At 41.7% G+C, this 23072-nt stretch overlaps 1 protein-coding gene across 4 annotated transcripts in view; it reads left to right on the forward strand.

Moving 5' to 3' along the window:
- TTC28 (tetratricopeptide repeat domain 28) overlaps positions 1-23072 on the forward strand; it is a 587442-nt gene that overhangs the window by 429534 nt on the left and 134836 nt on the right. Inside the window, exon 1 of one of the 4 annotated variants that reach the window (XM_068563685.1) lies at positions 17633-17667. The exons of the other annotated variants lie outside the window; for them this stretch is intronic. The gene's annotated coding sequence lies outside the window, so the exon portion shown is untranslated. Of the gene's footprint in view, positions 1-17632; positions 17668-23072 lie in introns of those variants that run through there. 4 annotated transcript variants of the gene reach the window in all.

The following is a 23072-nucleotide window of genomic DNA, read 5'->3' on the forward strand; positions in this document are numbered from 1 at the left end:
ATCTAAAAGAAAGTAACAAGAATGTACTTTCCCTGTTTGAAAGGAGAAATGAAAAATGGAGAGCATCAACCAAAGCAGGAGATTTTTCTGATCAAGCACCAGAGGACTCACAGAAAATGATTCAGACCCTCATTACGGTTGTGACATGCGCATCCTGTGCTGTGCCCCACACCTATCAGTACCTAATAAATATTAATAATATTTATTCTCTCCTTTAGGTCAAGATTTGTCACCCTGCTTGTCTAGACATTGCTGTTTAAAAGGAGCTGTGATTTGCTTACAGATACAGCGCGTCTGTAAACGTGAGCAGCGGCAGACGGAGCAGTAAATCTTGGTCAGAGCTGCACTTTGGATGGTTGCAGGAGACGCTGCAAAACTGTTGTTGGAATAATGAAGTGCATGCTTACTGCCAGGTCCCAGAGTTCTGTCTCCAGCAGGCAGAGTCTAGCAGTAAATTAGCTTATGTTTCAGCTTGGCAGTTGGCACTTGGTTCATTTGTAGATGCTAATTGTAATCTGATATTATCAGCAGCAGGTAATTGAAATGGGCTTGATGAATTACTTAATTTCTTTTAATAGCTGAGTCTTCAAGAACTGAATAAAGAAGATAAGGTGATCAGGAGGAAAATACAACAGCTCTGTCTTTCTAATTAGTGCTTGGAGGTTTTTTCTTCTTTACACAAATGATTATGAACATGTGAGGCTGAATAGGTGTATGAGTCAGAAGGCCCCCATGGGGGCATTTCCCATTAGGCAGCCCAGTCCTGAGCATTGATAACACTTCTGTTAGGACTTCAGAAGGGAACATTTGAGGGATCACTTTGGAGAATGTTGATTTCCGAACACCATTCCGTTTTCCCAGACTTAGGTGGGCCTTCTGGGGGTATTGCCACTTTGGCATTCACTCTACCTTCAGCCCTTCTTGTGTGACTGTTTCCTGTGAGCAGTGCTGCCTGGCACCATGCAGTGAGCAGGGGAGCCTCGCAATGATGTTAGTCTTTGGCTCCTGCCACCCATACCTGGCACCGGCACCTCCCACACCTGCCCGTCCCTAAGTCTTTCCATCTGTAGCAGCTCCTGTGTAGCCATTTGCTTTGCCAACAATGGTGGGTGCAGATGTGACCCTGGGTCCTGCCATCTGTGCTGGACGCTTCATATTGGACCTATGCCACGTGACTGCAATGAGCTTTGGGGGGGGTCTTTCTTCTGGAATCATTTGGCTGTGCTTTTAGTCTCATGTTCATTCTTTAAGGAAACCATCTGTTTTGAGGTGACTCTGGAGGAATTTACTTTTGACTAATTTTTTGAGAAAATCAAATAACAGTGGAAAAAGTAGAACATTAGAACCAGGTCTCTTAGACATTCAGATCACCTCTGTTGTTCTTCTTCATGGTGAGTTCTGTTTAAAGACAGCTTATTGTTACAGGTAATGATTCTAGGTCTCTAAGCCACCAATACAGTATTGGCAGTAAATGCCTCTGATGGTAAATTCATTGCAGGGATTCTGATAATGTTCTACTTCTTGATCTGGGCGGTAGTTGCATGGCTGTGCTCACTTTTGAAAATTTGTTGAATTGTATGCTTAAAATTTTATACCTTTCTGACTATTATACTTTAATTAAAGGTTTACTTTTAAAAACATATTGCATTCTGGGGGCAGAGTAGAATTGGAATGGTATGCCTTTCTTGATCCTATCCATGCCCACGGCTTTCACCACCATACACCAATTCCCCAAACCCAGACCTTACTTCCATCTGAGATGTCTTTCTATTCCTGCTTCCTAGACAGCTTCATCTGCTCCAAATAGGCCTCTCTCTAAGTCTGTGATTTCATGTTGTGTATTCCCTGTTTCTGAGAATGGCAGCACAAACTCAGTGCCCCACCTAGAAATCTCAAAGTTAGCCTGGGACCCCTGTCTCCTTCCCTCGTAGCCCAGGTCTAGTTGGTCAAAAGTCCTGAGAATTCTGCCTCTCCAAACAAGTTCTGTTGTATCTGCCCAGCTGTGTTTTCAGCCTTCCATCACCTCTTGCCTGGATCATTGCAACAGATCCCGCCATACTGGTCTCCCAGCTTCTCCTTCAGTTCATTTTCCACATGGCTTCCAAGGTAACCTTCTCAAAACCCCAAGTGCTCAATCTTATCTATACTCAATCATTTATATGCTTAAAACCCTGCAGTGGTTCCCCATTACCTTCAGGATGAAGTCCAAAATCCTGGTCTGGTGTGAGACAATAGAAAATATGTATATTGGTCTCTGCCCCCAGTTCCTGGCACAGAGCGCCTAAAACCCTTGTAATTTCCTAAGGGATAAGAGCGCTAAGAGCCTCTTTTGTTCTAATGAGGCAACTCTGGGTGGGCTCCTATGTGGGAGCAGAAAGACCAAGCCATGATTAGAAGCTTGGAATTTTCAGTCCTGCCCTCCCCATCCTCCAGAGATAGGAGAGGGGCTGGAAATGGAGTTAATAATTGATCATGCCTCCATGAAAAAGCCTATAAAATCCCAACAGTAGGGGGTTCAAAGAGCTTTCAGGTTGGGGAACACATCCACACCAGAAGCGTGATGTACCCCAACACCACAGAGACTCCTATGGAAAAGCTCCTGCACTCAGGATCCTCCCAAGCCTCTCCCTATGTATCTCTTCATCTGGCTGTTCATCTATATCCTTTATCATGTCCTTTAATAAACTGGTATTTGTAAGTACTGTTTCCCTGAGTTCTATGAGCTGCTCTAGCAAGTTAATCAAACCTGAGGAGGAGATTGTGGGAACCTCCAATCTATGGCCAGTTGGCCAGAAGCACAGAGCTTGGGACTGGCATCTGAAGTAGGGGTTGGGGGCTGGTCTTACGAGACTGAGCCCGTACCTGTGGGATCTGATGCCAGCTCTGGGTAGACAGGGTCAGAATTGAGTCGAATTGTAGGACATCCAGCTGGTGTCTGAGACTCTCTTGCTGTTGTGGGGAAACCCCCCCTCCCATCATACTTGGTAACCAGAAATGTTGGAAGTGAAGTGTTCTGTGTGAGTAGTAAAGGAGTCTCAGAGGGGGGACACAGTAGGGAGGAACTGGGTTTTTCCCTACACAGGATGGAAAAAACTGAGGTTTTCCATTTACACCTGGCATATATATTTTTCAACAACGCTGAACATTCAAAAAGTATTTATTGAGCGCCTACTATGTGCCAAAAACTATTGCCAGTGGCTGTGTGGTAGACAAATTTAAGTGCTTAAAGGAGAAGAAGTACGTAGTGATTTCAGAAATTATTACATTGGGTGTAATTTTAATTGAGGTGGGGGTGTCAGAAAACTCCTCTAAGGAACTGGTCCCAATTTATGTTACTAACGCTGTTTTCGGCCCCCTCACCCCTTACTCTCACTGTTCTCCAAACCTTTGCGCTCTGTCACTCCTCCATGCCTTTCCTCATGCCATTTCTTCTGCTCTGAGTAATCTTTCTCCTTCTGTCAAGCCTTTGAAGTCTTGCTTATTTGTCCATACTTCAGTCAAATGTCACATTACTCTTAAGCCTCTCAGGCTCTTCCAGGAAATTTAGTGTTCATCTGTGTTCCCTAACATTTTGTATATGGCACTTATTAAGTATCATAATTGTTTACCAACTAGATCATAAATGACAAGAATGGACAGAATATGTTTCTTTGCTTTTTTGTGGCCTTATTTCCTAGTGGCTGATAAGTGGCCACGCCGTACATGTATCTTGAGTAGACGAAGGGCGACAAGAGCCAAGCCCTGTGGGAAATGCCAGGAACTAACACCTGGAGTTTCATGGAAAAATGATGTATGTGGAAGCTGGAATGTGAGTCCTAAAGGCTTTTAAATGAACCAAAAATGTAATCAGCTTGAGAAATAGTTAAACCAGCAGGTGGTGATTAGGTTTTATGATACCATTTTAATTTTACTCCTTACAGGTAGTAGGGATACCGAATTGAGCAGATAGTTCTCTTTCTTTTACGTAGTTCTTTGCCCTATAGCTAAATGAGACAGTCTGAGTAGCAGGCAAACTAAATAATATATTAACCTTTTTGGATCTTTATCTAAGAAGTTTACAAAGCGTGGCTAAAATGAGGCCTTTTGTGCAGGTTTGAAGAACCGTAATATTTATTACTTCTAGACAAGAAAATCACTAAGATATCACACTCTCTCTTCTTTTAAGTGCATAAACTTAGCAGTTTATTGTCCTCTGCATTTATTATCTAGTCTTAGGAAACTGATACTAGTTTCACTTTTTACGTATTCAAATTACAGTTTCCCTAGAGAATATATGAAAGGCCTTTGTGATCTCTCCAACACACCTTTGAAGTGGCATAAAAGTCATGATAATAATAAAAGTCATTTCACTTTTTGGAATGCCTCCAGTGTGCTAACACTATACTTGGGGTAGCTTCCTCTGCAGTTTCATTGTTTCATTTAAAAATTCAGAAAGATTGAGCTTATTATTCCCATTTAGAAATAAAAAACCTAAAGAACAGAGAGTTAACTTGTCAAAGGTCCCACAGCAAGCGTGTGGGGTTTGAGCCCAGAGCTCTCTGGCTCTAAAGTCTGTGTTCTTATACTATGTCATGCTGCCTGCCTCTCTAAAGAGAGTGGCTACAATTATTTAGGAAAGAGCTGAAGCTCTTGCATTTTGAAGTGGCTAGGACAGTTTGACATTGTAACTGGAAAAAAACTGGAAATGAGCATTTTTCACAGTTTCTTTTTTTTTTAATTAATTTATTTATTTATGGCTGCGTTGGGTCTTCGTTGCTGCACGCAGGCCTTCTCCAGTTGTGGCGAGCAGGGGCTACTCTTCGTTGCGGTGCGCAGGCTTCTCGTTGCGGTGCACAGGCTTCTCATTGTGGTGGCTTCTCTTGTTGTGGAGCATGGGCTCTAGGCGCGCGGGCTTCAGTAGTTGTGGTGCATGGGCTCCCTCGTTGTGGCTCGTGGGCTCTAGAGCACAGGCTCAGTAGTTGTGGCACACAGGTTTAGTTGCTCCACGGCATGTGGGATCTTCCTGGACCAGGGATCGAACTTGTGTCCCCTGCATTGGCAGGCGGATTCTTAACCACTGCGCCACCAGGAAAGTCCACTCACAGCTTCTTTTCATACTCATTCACTCATCCCCACTTCATGCTGGGCGCACACAGGCACACCTTCAGACCGATGCCAGGCAGACATGTGGCTGCTCATAGACCACAACCTGAACTCACCCCTCTTTCCCAGCATGAAAAACACAAGAGGCTCAAATGTTTAAGACTCTCTTCAGCATAATTAGTAATTTCATGGTGCCTTCAAAAAGTAGCTTTCATCGGGAACAATTTTCAGCATGTTGTTCCAGAAATTCTTCTTAAGGCTGTCTCTGACACAGCAGAAAATGCATTTGTTGAATTAAAGCCGAAATGCGACTTTTTAGTTGGTATTGCTGAGTCAGCCTGTCCCCACTTGACTTTCAAACAGCTTCGTTAGCTCCTGAATACAGACGGGCTCTCAGTTTTCAAGGGATTTCAAAAAGTGGTCTTTTCTGCCCTCCTTTGAAGAGTTATGTTACTCTGGGAAGCAAACACTTTCATTTTCAAGTAAAAATTGCATTGGTGCCATTTAGAATGTTTCCAAGAGCAATTAAAAAGTGAAGTAAATGCTTTTGTTATGTGTCCAATGCACTTGTAAAGCAAGTCCTCATCAGAACAGCCCCAGTGGCAAAAAAGTAACAGATTTGTGTTCTTGAGCCAAAATGTCAGAGTTGGCCACTTACTTGAAACAACAGCAATTCTGTAATTGAGTTTCCCTGATTCAAAAGGAAGGTCCTATCAAATCCATTATTTAATATCGAATAAGACAAAGACAGCTTATAACATGGCCCAGCTGTTGGAGTGCTCTGGAGGCAGATATAATATGCTCTGTGACTCAGTAAGCAGAAGGTAATGGACTAAAAGTTATCAAGCCCTTCACAACAAGGAAATCTGGAGTTTAACCAGAAATTTCAGACTGTCAACCTTAACAAAACAGATGGTATTCTCCAGTTCGTGGCACCATCCGGTGAGCTGGCATGTCTGCCTTGACAACTCCTGGTACTTCTTAAATGCCTGATGGAGAAAGATATTCTCTTTGTCATCAGTGAAGAACTCATACTACTTTGTGTGTGACAAAGTGAATAAGAAGCACCTATGCGCTAAATCTTTCGGTGAACACCTTTATGATCTTTCTCCTCTACTCCCCTTCTGTCCTTCAGGGCTATGGCATTCTGCATAAGAATCCTGTTGGACTGTTCTTTTTCTTTATCCTGGTGACATATAAACCACTCAGCTCATAAGCTGATTTCTCTCCATTTTGATCAGTAAGAAGCCCCACTCACAAATGGCTCCCCTTCACTGCCAATGTTATGGCTTTTACAGTGTTGTATAGCTAGGGTGACTATAGAATTTATCACTGGGACAGTCCCAAGCACCAGCAGGATATAGGATATAGAGTCACCCTATATCTGGTGTACTTGTAAAGAGCCTTACTGCTGAAATCAGATGGCCTGGCTTGAGATGCCAGCTATGCCACTTACTGGCTTTGTGACCTTGGACAAGGTGCTTAGTTGCTCTCTGCCTCAGTTTCTTCATCTGTGAAACGGGCATAATTATAGCACCAGTCTCCCAAGATGGCTGTGAGGATTGAGTGAGTTAATATGTGTAAAGCCCTTAGAACAATTCCTGACACATAGTAAACACTCAAAAATGTTTTCATCCTTTTCATCATCATAGTTTTATATCATGTGTGGGAAGATGCTAAGAGAAAGGTAAAAATGCTACTGAAATATGTAGCATTTCTTACCCTTCAGAATATTCTGATCTATTGAAAGTTGAAGGTGGTTATCTGGGGCCAGCAATACATGTTGTTATTTGATCTCTTCATCTCTTTTTTCCCCCAGCTTTATTGAGATATAACTGATATTTAACATTGTGTAGGTTTAAGATGTACAGTGTGATTATTTGATACACATATATATTGCAAAATGTTTTACCACAATAAGGTTAGTTAACACACCCTCCACCTCACATAATTACCGTTTTGTTGTTGTTGTAATGAGATCATTAAAGCCCTACTCTCATAGCAAGTTTCAAGTATACAATACAGTATTTAACTTTAGTCATCATGCTGTGCATTAGATCCCCTGAACTTACTCATCTTATAACTTAAAGTTATGTACCTTTTTTTTTTATATTTAAACACATTTTTAATAAGCTCCTCATTCAGACAAAACCTTCTCAACCTTTTCAATTAAGTATTCTGTCTTTAATTGCTTGGTTAGAATCCTTTTTGCATGAATAATACAGGCATTGCATGTCCAAGTCATTAATATTGTGGTGCTATGGGAAGCAAGTTCTCCAGGTAATTCTATATAAAGTGGGTTAGAATAACAGCATGCTCCTAAAATAAAGCATCCTACTTACTGTGTGATCTTAAAGAAGTTATCAAACTTCTCTGCGTGATGGTTACCTCATCTGCAAGATAATGCCATTTTATTGGACTATTGGGAGGTTTGTATTAAATAATCCAGTGAAAGGGCTTGACTCAGGGCCAGACACAACATAGGTTCATTTTGAGATATGAGCTAGTATTATTTTAAATAAACCCCTTGTGTTAGACAAGGTTCTCTAGGGAATAGAGCCTGAAGCAAGCATTAAGATCCTAATATTGTTTTGGAGTGAAAACCCTCCTTCCTGCTCTACATTTGCCATTCTCTCTCACACACACCTGTATGTTCTTCCCACCATCCTATTTAACCTGACCATATACAACTGGACAATTTCTGGCTACAATAATGATGTCTAAGCCATCCCAAGCTCATCACATCCTGGCACACATCAAAGAAATTGATAAAGGCAAGTGGTGGTGTAGCTAGCTGCACCACCATTGGTGCCACCGTTAATCCAGCCTTGAAGTGACAGTAAAGATGTCTCTTGAATTTCTAAGCTCATGAGACAGAGACAATTTTTACAAAAATTCCAGGAGGTGAGTGGAGTCAGCCTGACCTGACACAGCTACTCCTTGAGAGAAGCAATTAGACCTGGGGACAAGGCCACATGTCCTTGGTGACAGTGGGTTACTATATTGGAACAAAGTAGATCTTGAAGAAAGTTATGTACCCTTTGACCAACATCTCCCCATGTCCCCCACTCTTCAGCCACTGGTAGCCATCAGTATGCTGTTTCTGTGAGTCTCAAGTGTTTAGACTGTACCTGTTAGTGAGATTATATAGTATTTGTCTTTTTCTGTATGATATTTCACTTGGCATAATGCCCTCATGGTCCATCCATGTTGTCACAATGGCAGGATTTCCTTCTTTTTTTAATAACTGAGTAACATTCCATTGTATGTATGTAAAACACATTTTAAAAATCCATTTATCCACTGATGGACACTTAGGTTGTTTCTATGTCTTGGCTATTGTGAGTAATGCTGCAATGAACATGGGAACAGATACCTCTCTGAGATAGTGATTTCATCTTCAGATAAATACCCAGAAGTGGGATTGCTGCATTATATGGTAATTCTACTTCTAATTTTTGAGGAACCTCCATTTGTTTTCCACAGTACCTGCACCAATTTGCCTTCCTACCAACAGTGCACCAGGGTTCACTTTTCTCCTCATCCTCACCAACACTTGTTATCTCTTGTTTTTTTGATGATAGCCATTCTAACTAAGGTGTGAAATGATATCTCATTGTGGTTTTAATTTACATTTACCTGATGATTAGTGATGTTGAACACCTTTTCATGTACTTGTTGGCCATTTAATTGTCATCTTTGGAAAAATGTCCATTCAAATCCTCGTGATTATTATTATTTTTTTATAAGTTTATTTATTTTATTTATTTATTTTTGTCTGTGTTGGGTCTTCGTTGCTGCTCATGGACCCTCTCCAGCTGCGGCAAGCGGGGGCCACTCCTTGCCGCGATGCGTGGGCCTCTCACCACAGTGGCCTCCCCTGTTGCGGAGCACGGGCTCCAGGCGTGCAGGCTTCAGCAGTTGTAGCACGCGGGCTCAGCAGCTGCAGCTCATGGGCTCCAGAGCGCAGGCTCAGCAGCCGTGGTGCACGGGCCCAGCTGCCCGTGGCATGTGGGATCCTCCCGTACCAGGGCTTGAACCCGCAGCCCCTGCATTGGCAGGTGGGCCCTCAACCACTGCGCCACCAGGGAAGCCCTCTTGATTATTTTTTAATCAGATTGTTTCTTTGCTATTGAATTATATGAGTTACTTATACATTTTGGATGTTAACCTCTTGTCAGATATATGGTTTGCAGATATTTTCTCTCATTCCTTAGGTTGCCTTTTCATTTTGTTGATTATTTCATTTGCTGTGTATAAGCTTTTCAGGTTGAGGTAGTACCACTTGTTAGCTTTTGCTCTTCTTGTTTATGCTTTTGGTGTCATACCCAAGAAATCATTGCCAAGACTGATGTCAAGGAGATTTTTCTCTCTGTTTTCTTCTAGGAGTTTTATGGTTTCAGATCTTATGTTTAAATCCTTAATCCATTTCCACTTAATTTGTTGTGAATAGTGTAAGATAGCAGTCCAATTTTATTTTTCTGTGCAGATATCCAGTTTTCCCAGCACCATTTATTGAAGAGACTGTCATTACTTCCCCATTGAGTTTTCTTGGTTTCCTTGTCAAATATTAGTTGACCATGTATGTGTGGGTTTAATTTGTGGCTCTTGATTTTGTTCTGTTGGTCTATATGTCTGCTTTTTATGCCAGTACCATACTGTTTTGATTACTATAGCTTTGTAATATAGTTTGCACTCAGACCATGTGGTGCCTCCAGCTTTGTTCTTTCTCAAAATTTCTTTGCTATTTGGGTTTTTTGGTGTGTGTGTAGTTCCATATGAATTTTAGGGTTTTTTTTCTATTTCTGTGAAGAATGCCATTTGAATTTTGATAGGGATTACATTGACTATAGATGGCTTTGGGTAGTATGGACATTTTAACAATATTAATTCTTCCAGTCCATGAGCATGTGATATCTTTACATTTATTTGTGTTTTCTTCGATTTATTGCATCAGTGTCTCACGGTTTTTGTTCATAGTGACTGCTTAAAATCCTTTGTATTTCTGTCATATCAGTTAGGATGTCTCCTTTTTATTTACAGTTTTATTTATCTGGATCTGCTCCCTTTTTTTTCCCTTGATAAATCTAGCTAAAAGTTTGTCAATTTTCTTTATATTTTCAGAAAACCAACTATTAGTTTCACTGATCTTTTCTGTTGTTTTTCTGTTGTCTATTTATTTTTACTCTGATCTTTGCTATCTTCTTCCTTCTTCACTTTGGGCTTAGTTTGTTCTTGTTGTTCTAGTTCCTTGAGGTATAAAGTTAGCTTGTTTATTTGAGATCTTTCTTTTTTCTTAATGTGGGTGCTTATCACTATAAACTTCCCTCTTAGAACTGCTTTTGCCGTGTTCTGTAGGTTTTGGTATGTTGTGTTTGCGTTTTCATTTGTTTCAGTATATTTTTTGATTTCCCTTTTAGTTTCCTCTTTGACCAATTGGTTGGTCAGGAGTGTGTGTTTTAATTTCTGCATATTTATGTATTTTCTAGTTTTCCTCCTGTTATTGATTTCTAGTTTCTTACTGTTGTGGTCAGAAAAGGTTCTTGGTATAATTTCAGTCTTTTAAAATTTGCTGAGACTTTTTTTGTGACCTAACACATGATCCATTGTGAAGAATGTTCCATTTGTGCTTGAAAAGAGTGTGTTTTCTGCTGCTATTGGGTGGAATGTTCTATATATGTCTGTTAAGTTCATTTGATCTAAAGTGCTATTTAAGTCCAGTGTTTCTTTATTGATTTCTAGTCTAGATGACCTATCCATTGTTGACAGTGGAGTGTTGAAGTCCATTACTTTTATCGTATTGTCTTCAGATCTGTTAGTATGTGCTAAATATATTTAGGTGCTCCTATGTTCAGTGCATATATATTTACAATTGTTACATCCTCTTGATGAAGTGACCCCTTTATCATTAAATAATGATCTTCTTTGTCTCTTGTTACAGTTTTTCACGTAAAGTCTGTTTTGTCTGATATAAGCTACCACTTCTCTCTTTTGGTTTCCATTTGCATGGAATATCTTTTTGATTCCTTCACTTTAAGCCTGTATGTGTCCTTAAAGCTAAAGTGAGTCTCTTGTAGGCAGCATAGAGTTGGTCTTGTTTTTTCACCCATTCAACCAGTCTGTGCCTTTTGATTGGAAACTTTAATCCATTTACAATTTGGCATGTTCTCTCATGGCTGCACAGTCTCCCCCTGGTTGTGTGCACAACAGTAGAGACCATGGATGAGGGTTGGGTTGGGGGTGTGCAGATGGATGGCTGGAGGGGCTAGCCCTGAGCATGTGCACGGTGGTGGGTGTCAGCTGCAGGGGTCTAGGCTGGCTTCTTGCACTAGCACAGCTGCAGAGGCTGGGGCTGGCTTCCTGTGCAGTTCCCGGGCTCTGGTGAAGAAGTAGGGAGGCACTCAGGTGGCTGGCATCAGCAAACATGAATACCTGTGGGGTGAAAGCCAGTGAAATCCACAGGTGGTCCATGGCAGCTGCGCTGGTCATTGGTCTCTTCAGTGGTAAAAGCGCTGGGGTTGTCTACAGAGCAGGTCACTAGGAAGCGCAGATGCTCCTGCTGCATGGTGGATACTGGTAGCCCCTGCTTTTCTTCCTTGTTCCTAGTCTTCTCTGTACATCTAAGCTTTTGCTGGTCTCTGGGTGGAGTGAAATGGAAGCAGATCCTTCATGTGGTGCTGGGGAAGCTAGATGCTCACTCCACTCTTCCTTTCTCAACAAAAGGAACTCTTGCTAGCTGGAGGGTTCCCTTTTGGTACTGAGCAATGCTGGCTTGGGGAGTGGGATGATGCAGGCAAGTTGAAGCTGTTCTTCCTTCACTTTTTGTGTGATTATTCTCAAATTTTTTTGTTCCAGTATGTTGCTGAAATTTCTTAAGTGGACTCCAGAGCTCCTCCAGAGCTGTTTTTGATCGTGGATAGCTCTCTATTGATCTTTGTGAGGGACAGAGGCTGGGGTTTCCAACTCTGCCATCTTGGTGACATCACTCCTACTTCTGGTCTTTTCATCTCTTGCTGACAAACTCTCCGATATCCCTGCCTGACGTTTTTCTGATAAGAAACATTTCAAATGAAAGAGACCCATTAAAAAAACATCCAAACCAAAACATTGACTACAGAGACCTGACCCCAGATTCTAAATCTGCCACACTGTTCACTGATCTTTGGAGTAAGGCAAGCAGTTTGGGATACCAAGAAAGGAAAAACTCAAGCAGGTATGATAAGCTAATGTTCTGTGGCTTGGAGATTGGCTGGACTGGGAGTTAGACATTCAAGGGCCCCAGACTGAGCTCTGAACCTTAACTTGTGCAAGTTGCTTCCCCTTCCTGGGCCTCAGTTTTCTCACATGCAAAGAAGAGCACCATATAATATCTTTTTTCTTTACAAGATGGTTATTAGGCTCAAAATGTGAATGTGAACATGAAAATGCTTTGATGACTGTTAGGTACTAAATAAGAGTCATGTCAATATGACTCTACTGAGAACCTAGAAGTTAGTGTAGGTTTTTGTTTAGTGTTTGCCCTGTAAGATAAAGGTAATCCTGTGACAGAAGCTTGAAGGAGCATATTTTCCTGTGAGGCCACAGCAAGTGATGCGAAGAGCAAGGCTCTGAAGCGAGGGCGAACCTGAGCACAGCCCACCTCAGAGCTGTGCCCCTTTGCATTACTTAAACTTTCTGACCCTCAGGTTCCATCCTGAGGTGTTGTGAGGAGACCCTGCCTCTAAGGAGGCTTCCAGGACCCACATGGGTGCTCTTTGGCACCCTTGCAGTGCTCTGTGCCTGACAGGCAGGGGACGCACTTCTCACTGCTCTGTGTGGTTGGCTTCCTGCAAGCTGCAGGCCCCTGGAGAAGCTGCAGGCTCCCCCTCTGATGCATTTGTATTCCTAGGGCTTAGTGCTCTGCTTGTTAGGCTTTGATGCTGCGTGAATTGATGAGCAGTGCTTAGCACATAGCAAGCACTCAGTAAATGGTTCCGCTGTTTTTATGCTCCAAAGAGATTTGTCTCTTTTAAAATCAGCTTACAGATGTCTCCGCTCATCTCAGTTAGCTGGATGTTAAAATACAGACTTGGGTAAGGAATGACCATAGCACAGCAATTTTTGGCTTTCCAGAAGGTTTTTACCAAAGAAAGACAACAACTGCCAGTTGTTTTGTAATGGTAAACCCAGATTTTTGAAACTCTGACCAGCAATCTCAGATCATAGTCTTGAAAGAACTTGAAGGTATACCTGGTAGATTTCCAAACCATGTATTAAGGCTGGTAAAGCCGTGGCTTTGTGGGATTCTCAGAGGGGAGGGAGACTGTGGCAGCCAGGAGACAGAAAAACCTGAGCCTTGGTGTCAGACCGGACTGGGTTTGAATCATAGCTCTGCCATTTATGAACTGTGTGGCTTTGGGAAAGTTATATAAGCTCTTCAGACTTCAATTTCTTCATCTGAAACATGGAGTTAAGAGTAGAATCTCCGGGGTGGGGGTAGAGTTCTTGTGAAGATTAAATGAGACGATGTATGTGAGCGCTTTGTACTGTGCCTGGCACACAGTACAGGCTCAGAAATCGTGTCTGGTACTGCGCTGAGACTTCCCACGCCTCAGGGCACTAATGGCACCGCTAAGCTGTTTTCCTTCTTTCTTCTGTACTCCTTTTCCCTCCTCCTCTGAGTGATGTTAAGGCTCTGGGGAAATTTAAAGCAGTTCTTCTTTGTAGAAAACTTGAAGATTCCTAACCTAGACAGATGATTGGAGCTAGTTTCTTTTGTGCTCTGGGATTTGCTAGAAGAAAAATTTCCTCCTATCCGGGTGAAAAAACAACTTTCTTCCCTTATATGGTTTTAACTTGTACTGAGCCCCCTTTTCCTGTTTTAACATTTTAGACCTTCTATCTTGAAAAGCATTTTGTTTTCTTCTAAATATGTTTGTAATAATTGCAGAAGCAGTACTGTGCTCAAAAAGTACATGCCTGACTTTTCATCCATCTGTGCTGGGACCTTTCCCCCTTCACCTCCTCTGTTCTCCCTCATTTATGGTGCACCTTGAAGAAGGGAGTCATACTAAATATTGCCCAATAATAGCAGTCCTGCTTAAGAAGCATGTTTGCCTATGTTTGTTCTCATGCTCATTACTCCTTTTGGAGTATACACACATATACATACATATGTACGCATACATACATATGTCAGTGCTCTCAAGTTATACTTGAAAAGAAAGAATTCTTGGAGTCGCATTGTGAATGGTTGCTAAGCATGATCCAACTCGCTTTTCAGTTCTTTATTTTATTTCTAAAGTATTTCAATGGTATGTTCTCTTTGACATTGACCCATAGAGGATGGTTTTTTATTTCATTCATTCATCCATTTACCCACCTATGCACCATTCTTTCATCCATCTGCCCGTCAAATAATTTTTGAACACCTACCATGCTTAAGGCATCATTCTGCAAGATGAAACTCAGTGGGTTGGGAGTCAAGAGATGGGGTTTTAGTTCTGGCTCTGCCATTACCTCAGTTTCCACAGAGAGGAGAAATGACCTGGCAATTCAGAGCTCTTTCCCTCTGATATTTTATAATATATCTCAACAGAAAATTCGACCATTGCCTGGCCGCTGTGATTGAAGGACATTTCACACCTCTTGAGAATCATGAAAAATGTACAGATGGCTCTGTTGTACGTTTAGGCACTTTAATTTATGTCAATATTCAAGCTTTCTTCACAAAGCTCACTTTATTCTGGGGAATCTCATAGTGGTGGTGGTGTTTATAAATGACAGTATGCCCATCATATCATTTTTGGCTTGTCTGATGGTTTCCCGAATGTTACATTTTCATTTTGTGAAAGCATTAACAATGGCGGACAAGAAATGTCAGAAAAGTCCAACCCTGATTTTTCTTCTTTGCCTTTCTTTTGTTCTGTTTTTATGGCTCCAGTAACAGGAATTTTATTACAGCAGTTTGTGTCCTCAGCTCTTTTGCTGAGGCTCTGCATAATTTATGATCTAGATTCCAAAATGTTAGTGAATTGCTCCACCAGAAATAATGGAATGTGACAGCAGTGGATTCCACATTTTTGGCCCAAATATTTGTGTCTGTGGTTTACAAGTCATTTCAGAGCACGATTGCTACATTGCTCAAGCTGTTACTGCGAATGAATTTTGACAAAAGAAGAGAATTTGGGTAATTATAAAAACACCAAATGGGTCTGCGCAGCAGTGTTCTGCTTACAGGTATCAGGAAGAAGAGCATATCTCCCTCCCCCCATGATTCACCCCTTGGTTCTAGGCCACATTGCTGAATGTTGGGTATGTGATTTAGATCTCAGGGTATCTCTTATGTGAAAGGTATACATGATTGGTGAATCAACATTTATTGGACACTCATTTTGCCTGAATAAAGTAGGTATGTGCCCTAATGATGTTCCCTTGGAAGCATCACTTCCTTTTTAAAGTCTTACCTTCCCAGGGTGATGACCCAAGAGCTCCATAATCTACTTAATTCCTTTTTGTTGAAATGTATTTTTATTAGGTATATCTTCCAACTATTTCAGAAAGATCTGGAAATAGAGCCTACATTAAATACAAAATTATTTAAATGACCAAAAATTGCAGTTACTTCAGAAGTTCTGAAGAGACTGTTTTGGTGTAATAAATGAATCCCTTGTTCCCATGTTGATGTGGCTTTTGTTGGTGAGTCAGAATAAGTTTAGTGGTTGTGGAATTAACTGTATGAAGGATCTGGGAGGTGTGTTTGGTGTTAAATTGTTCTTCGTATGGAAAAATAAGATAAAAATCATCTTAGCAAATTTTTGGACTCTTCATGAAAAGAGTATTGTATATTAATTCTTGTAACAAAGGACATAAATGTAGTGTGGGCAAGAACGTGCTGCTACAGATGTAAGGGTGTCCTCCAACTTCTAGGACACAGCTGCTCTTTTCTCTTGGTAAAAAGATTGATGAGTTTTCTCCACAACCAATTTGAACCTTTACTCTGTGACCATACCACCCAGATCATGGACAGAATTATGAAGTAGAATGTATATGTATGTACGTATGTACATGTCTGCTTTCTTACTATACTCTCCAGTGAGATGTGATGAAAAACACATGCACTTAGGATATTTTATTCTTTTGTTTATTTAATATTTAGTGAGCACCATGTCTCCAGCACTGTTCTAGGCACTGGAGATAAAGCAGTGAATACAACAAAAAAAAACCCTGCTTAGCTTACGTTCTAGTACAGGAGACATATTTTTAAACAGACAAATAAGTACTGTGCAGGAAAATAAAGCTGGGGAATGAGGACAGAAAAGGACAACGAATGGATGGAGAGGAAGGAGGGAGTCAGGGTGCCCGCTGGGATATTTTAGGTGGTGAATGAAGCAGAGTGAACTTGAATGAATGAAGCAGAGTGAGCCAAACTTGGGTTTGAATTCCATCATTATAACTTACTCGCTGTCGGACCTCTCTGAGTTAGTTTCATCTTCTTGCTTGCATGAATGTATTTGGTGTTTGTTGATATTCTTTATCCTCCTCCTCCTTCTCCTCCTCTTCTTCTTTTGCAGTTAAAAATTGAATACAGCTTTATATTCTCTGACCATGCAGGTTAACCCAGAGTTTACAATATCTACAGTAATCATATTTTCCAAGTAAAAATTCAAGACTCAACAATCTGATCTGAAAAAATATTTAAATCTGATTTATGAATTTATTTACATGAATAAATATCCAAAGGAGTTAGAAAAATTAATTATACTTAGTTATACATGTAATTAATCTTTGCCTTTATTGAGAAGAAGATTGCATGAAATTGGCCATTTCTGGAAAGTCCAGGCCCATGGGTACTTTAACTACATTAAATGTGCACAGTCCCATAAAACTCTTCTGGGGGAATCCAGAAGTCAGTTTTAACAGGATAGAGATCTTAACTTCTTAGAACTCTACATGGGACAGTGGGTGGCATGAATGTTGACCTAAGTGGGAAGTGACAGAAAAGTTCTACACTTGGAGTTCTAATGTGGTATGTTCCGGAGACTGTGATAATGGGATTGATGTGGACAGCATTACAGTCAGTTCACAGTAACATTAAAAGCTTCTTTAGAGAAAGAATCCGCTGGGACCTTATTAGTTCTAGAGCCACTAGCTGCTCTGGGGAGAGATTCAGAGGTACATCAGCCTCAAGGCTGTGTCTGTTTTACATCAGGTTTCCTCTCAGGGAGCAATAAAGCACACAGTTCTGTCCTGGCAAGACTTCCGGCTGGAGGAGCCCCTGAACTCAGAGCATTCAGTCATCATGGTCATCATTGTAATACTCTGTATTTGTACAGTGCTTTATGAATCACTTCATTTTGTCCCCATTAACAACCCTGCAGAGAGGGCAGAACCTCTTGCCCTGGTGGGTGGGGAATTCACACGTCCCAGATCACCCAGAAGCCAGGACTACACACAGATTCAAGCTTATGAGAAAGCTTCCCCTGGGCCACTGTGCAGGGAAGGACCACCCTCCTTAACATGGGAGCTGCTGCCATGTGGCAGATCCTTCTAAGAAGTCATCTGGGAGGTTATGGCTGGTGCTGTGATCCTGGTCGTGTGTGGGAGGTAAGTCAGGACAGGAGAGAAAAGAGGTTCGGCTCAAGGCCTGAAGCCAATGAGAACCTTGCAGGGGAGATGGCACCTGAGAGGGGAAAGAGGCTTTCCTTGGAACACTAGGATCCCAGATTTTAGAGCTAGAGAGGGACTGTAGTGATTGTATAATCCAGTCCCCTTAATGTTAGGAAAGCAAAACAAAACCACAGCTCAGAGGAGTTGAGGGATTTACATCACAGAGCTGGTTTGAGGCCAAGCAGTGTGAGAGTCTGGTGCTTTTAATGCCTGGGCAAACAGGTTTCTGTAGTATTTTCCTTCCTCATATCAGGCTTACTTGCCTTAATCTCCTTCCTGCAACAGAAAGCCCTTTAATTTTTGACAGTTTCATATTTTAAAATTGTTCATCTGGTGCTCATGGTTCCTAAAAGAAGTCCTGATTAAAATGTCTCTAATTGAAACAAGAGCAGTGATTAAGGGCATCCTATCCTTGTTACTGTGGGTTTATTCTCCTTACCATCTCCTTGATTTGTGAATGTACCACAGAAACGGAGCTGGCTGGGGACTGGAGGCAGTTGCTCATTTCACAGAACCATGTTTTGTTTTCTGGTGTTTCTTGTATCACAGCGTGGTGTTCTTATTTCTTTCCATGTCTGTCCTCCCACGTAGGCTATGAGCTCCTTGAAGGCCTGGCACCAGGCCTTTTGAGCCTGTGGATTGTGTATGTGTGACCCTCAGAAGGCATTCATTAAATGTGCTTGTTTTAGTAGCAGGTTAACACTGCATCTCCCTCAGTCCCCTCAACTCCACCCCATCCCCTTTTGCACCCCACCCCACCCCCCAAACTCAGGACGAAAGCAGTTGTTCTATAATCCTAATAGTTAACAGACAGGAAACATTGCAGCCTCATGATTCATGCTCATGTTTGTCTTTTTAAGTATCTGTATTTTGAGAAGTAGTGGTCATTGTTATTCTTTGTTCATTTGAACTATCCTCTATTTTTGTTCGTATCTTTGAGTTCAGTTCAACGATATTGATTTCCTTTTAATGGAATAGAAGCCACCTCAGATCTTTCCTGAATATTGAGTTATGTTTTGGTGTTAAGGAGAGACAATGCCACCTAGTGATTAAGAGTTCAGGCTGTGGAGTCAGAGGGGCATAGGGTTGCTCATATCCTGCTTGTGGGGTTATCTCTGGGAAAGTTGTTAGGCCTTGATAAGCCTCAGGATTTTCCCAAACTATTAAAGCCAGAGCTGCTTTGACCAAATCAGTGTCATTACAGTTCTAAATAGCAGTGTGTTCCTGGGTTGTTTTCTTCTTTGATCACCCATGCAGATGGAGAGATGGGCTTCTGCCAGAGTAGGCATCTTGATGGTGGTACTGGATAGGAGGAAAGATACAGAATATCATACCTTCAGCTCTTTTATTAGTTATTAAAGCTTCCCTTGTGCAAATACTTTATAAACATTTGTTCAGTGTTTTTAAAAATTTGTGCAGAAAGAGATTTATTGGAGCATTTGAAGAGTTTTGGATCTCATTTCCCAAGAATCTAGCAGTACATCCCTCTCCACCTTATTTATAAAAACAAAGAGTTCTAACAGCTTTTGACAGTATCTTGAGATTGTAATGATTTCTGTGTCAGACATTTGTTTGATTCAGACTCTGGCTGGTTGATACTATTGTTCATTTCACAGACTGAGTTGGAAAGTTTTTAAGGAGAGTTGTGGTTTAAAATATGTCCACAAATTCATTAACACTTCTCCATTCAAAAAGTAGAGCCTAATTTGCCTTCCCTTGAATGTGGGCCAGACTTAATAACTCCCTTCTAAATAATAGAATATGACAGAAGTGATGCTATAGGACTTCTGAGGCAAAGTTATAAAAAGAATACAACTTCTGCTTGACTCTCTCCCTCTTGGACCACTCACTCTGGGGGAAGTCAGCTGCCATATTGTGAGGATGCTCAAACTTAACCTCCCAGTGGACAGAAGTGGGTATTTAACCTCCAAACCAAGAAGGGGCCTCCAAGAAAACTACTCACAGTGCTTGAGGTACCTGCAGAAATGGGAGTCACATTCTGCAGACACATGTCTGACTACATAATGAACTTGCTGGTCTGCTCTCTGTACCTTCCTGAAAGGGAGAGGAGAAAGATGGAGAGAGGGGCCAGTAGTGGAGAACTGCATTCCCATGTTTGGCAAGTCAAGCACACACTAGTTTCCCATGGACCAAGGAGTAAAGAAGTTGGTTTGAGACAGTTCTCCAGAATCCCTCCCAACAGGGCTACCGCTGGATGAGCAGACCCTAGCAGCACAAAGCTCTGGAGTGTAACTCTGTGGATGGGATCCAAAAGAGGGTTCCCACATCAGGGAATTGCACAGTGGGTAGATCTCCCCACAGAGCTCCAGAGAACTTGTACAAGACCCTTACAAACGAGGGCAGCATTTCGATGCCTTCATAAAGGCAGCATCAGTAGCCAGTCTTGGGCAAAAAGCCAGCATAATCAAGAGAATACTGGTTAAGTAAGAGTCACCGTCCCTTTCCAAATCTCTTTGCCCAGTACATTGGAGGAATGAGAGGAAGAGAGAAGTAGTTCTCCACCAGTTGATTTACAGTAGAACTTCAACAGACCTTCCTCTGTGTTGCTTATGGTTAAAGCGGTGTGCTGAAGTTTCCCAGCTTCCTTGACATACAGGTGTTACTACTTCTAGCCAATAAAATGTGAGGCCGTGGAAAGCACACATGGAGTTCTTCAGTGTCTGTTTTTCTGCCTCAGCCACTGGGGTGGTGGGTGTGCAGAATAGAGCCTCCTGCTGACTCACCTTAGACATGCAGAGTGAGCAAGAAACACATGTGGTAAACCTCTGAGACAAGAATGTTCTTTGTGACAGCATAACCTAGCCTACCCTGATTAATACAAGCAGGGGCACAGAAATGGATTGCCCTCATGTTAGACATTTCCCTGGACATCTGGAGCTTGGCTGAGATGTCAGGTTTTGAATCTGAGGTCTGTGAAGCCTGAGTCCAGCCTTAGAGAGCAGCACTGCTGCAAGCTGAGCCAGTGCCAGTCCGTGAACTGTCTATTCCCTGTGCACAAGAAGATAAGGAAAGAAAGCGAGGGTAAGCGTTTTGAAACCTTTGTAGCAATTGGACATTGCTATGATATTTTATTGCATTTTATAATAGTATTAGTTTGCAATAGATTGTAAAAAGCAAAGAATCCCCAAACTGGCCCTTTACCAAGATAGTTTTAGAATAAGTACTACTTAATAGTATATTCAGATCAGTCTTTGATATAGTTAAAAGAGTAATCAATTTTGGAATTATTTCTTCTTTGTATTTGTTCCATATGTCCATTCTGTTTTAAGTCTTCTTGATCTTTCTTTGGAAATGACTCTAATATAGTAACAATTACAGTAGTGATATCAGGATGTAAATGTCCATAGTTCCTCCCCTTCACTTTCAAACTTGGCTTCATCTCTTTATTCCTCTTCCTCTCGGGTTCTTCTTCCTCAACTCCCATTTACTTCTCAACACCCTAAATCTGGTTTCTTCCCCTACCACTGTTTTAAATTTCTTTTGCTGAAGTCTCAGTGATCTTCTAAATGTCAGATCTGTCCACCTTGCCTTGTACTTTGTTTACTTGAGCTCCCCTCCCTGTCTGCACCCCTGACACCCTTTCCCAGATTGCACCTTCACTTGGCTTCCAGAGCTCCTCTTAGCCCTGGGGTTTTACTTCTCAACAACTCTGCTTAGCAAAAACTGGACATAAACCATTGGGAGGGTAAAATTTTTTGAAATTTAGTTCATTAATGGATTTCATAAACCACTCTGCTTATTTTGTAAAGAATACTTTTATAATGTGAATAAGCATTGTCTTAGTTTTAAATGGTAAGTTTTAAAAATATTATAGTTTTTTTTTGTTTGGAAATCAAACACACACACATGACCTGATTCACTCTTAGTTTCTCTTCACTCCAAAGCATGAATGAAACTGTGTCTTTATTTTAAGACATTTCAATTTCATTTGAATTACTTTAATCATCATTTACTGAGTCCTTTCCATTGGTTAAGCACTGGCACATTAATTCCTTATTAACGAGGTGAAATGACTCACTCAAGATTGCATCACCAACTTCTGCTTTTAAGGGAATGGAATAGACATACTTTCCCTATTTCTCCCTCTGTGTACAACTAAGAACTCTAAACATTATATATAAAACAAACATAAGACTCAGAAAGGTAGAGAGAAAAAAGCAGATGAGCTAGGGAACCTCAGGACCCAAGAAACAACATAATGGTGAGTTCCCTGCATCACATTTTGCTTCATATACCCCAGACTGGACATTGGAGAAGCCATCAACCTGGAACTGCCATGAATGCATTAAAAAAAAAAAAAAAAAAAAAAGCCCCAAGAAAAGCCTCTCTAGCTGAAGGATCAGTCTACCAAGACAGAAAACTTTTAGACAATCTGCTCTACTCCAGTAAAACACCACAGAAAGAATTGAGGCTCCTCCCCCACCGGGAAAGGCTGACTGGAGAGCCTAAACTTTCACCCTTGCCAGGCTGTAACAAGGCATCTCAACGCACCTGCTGGGGTAGTGCCAGAGAAGGCCAAGTGAGGAGCCAGAACTTTCATCCCTGCCAGGTGAAACTTTAATCTCCCCCACCTCCCATCTCTGTAACAGCAGAAACCATGTGGGGAGCCTAGACCTCCACCTCCACCTGGTAGTAACAATGCATTCCTCCCTCTCCTTCTTGAGGTGGGGTCTGAGGAGACATAGTGGAGAGTCAAGATTTTCATCATCAATCAGTAGTAATAAGGCCGCTGTCCACCCACTCCTACCCCATGTCAGTGAGGAACACATGATGAGCCTGAGCTTCTACCAGTGGTAATGAGGCACCTCTCTCATCTCCTCTCTGAAGGCTTATTGGAGAGTCAGGACTTTCACCATCTCTCAGTAGTAACAAGGCCACCCCCTCCATGGTGTCAGTGGGAGGCCATGTGGGGAGCAATAATGAGATGACCCTACCCCTCCCAGCCAGGGTGATATAGGTGGAGGCCTGAACTTTCACCCCACCCTGCAAACAAGAAATGCCTCCTCCATCCCCTCAAGTACAACTAAAAAATCCTGAACATTATATGTAAAACAAACATAAGAACGCTCAGAAAGGTAGAGAGAAGGTAGACCAGCTAGGGACCTCAGGGTCCAAAGAATGACAAGGTAATAAGTTACCTGGTAGTGAGTTCCCTCAGAAGGCTAAGTGGAGAGAACTGGACTTCTTCCCCCACCTCGCAGTGAAAAGGTGGTACCGCCCCCTTCACCCACCAGAGTGATGTCAGAGGAGACCCGCTAAAACACAAGATTAAAATAAGGTCCAGAATCTTATAATATCTAAAAAGACGAGGTTTCAGTTGA

The sequence above is a fragment of the Eschrichtius robustus genome, chromosome 14, assembly GCF_028021215.1.
Source record: "Eschrichtius robustus isolate mEscRob2 chromosome 14, mEscRob2.pri, whole genome shotgun sequence".
NCBI classification, from domain to species: domain Eukaryota; kingdom Metazoa; phylum Chordata; class Mammalia; order Artiodactyla; family Eschrichtiidae; genus Eschrichtius; species Eschrichtius robustus.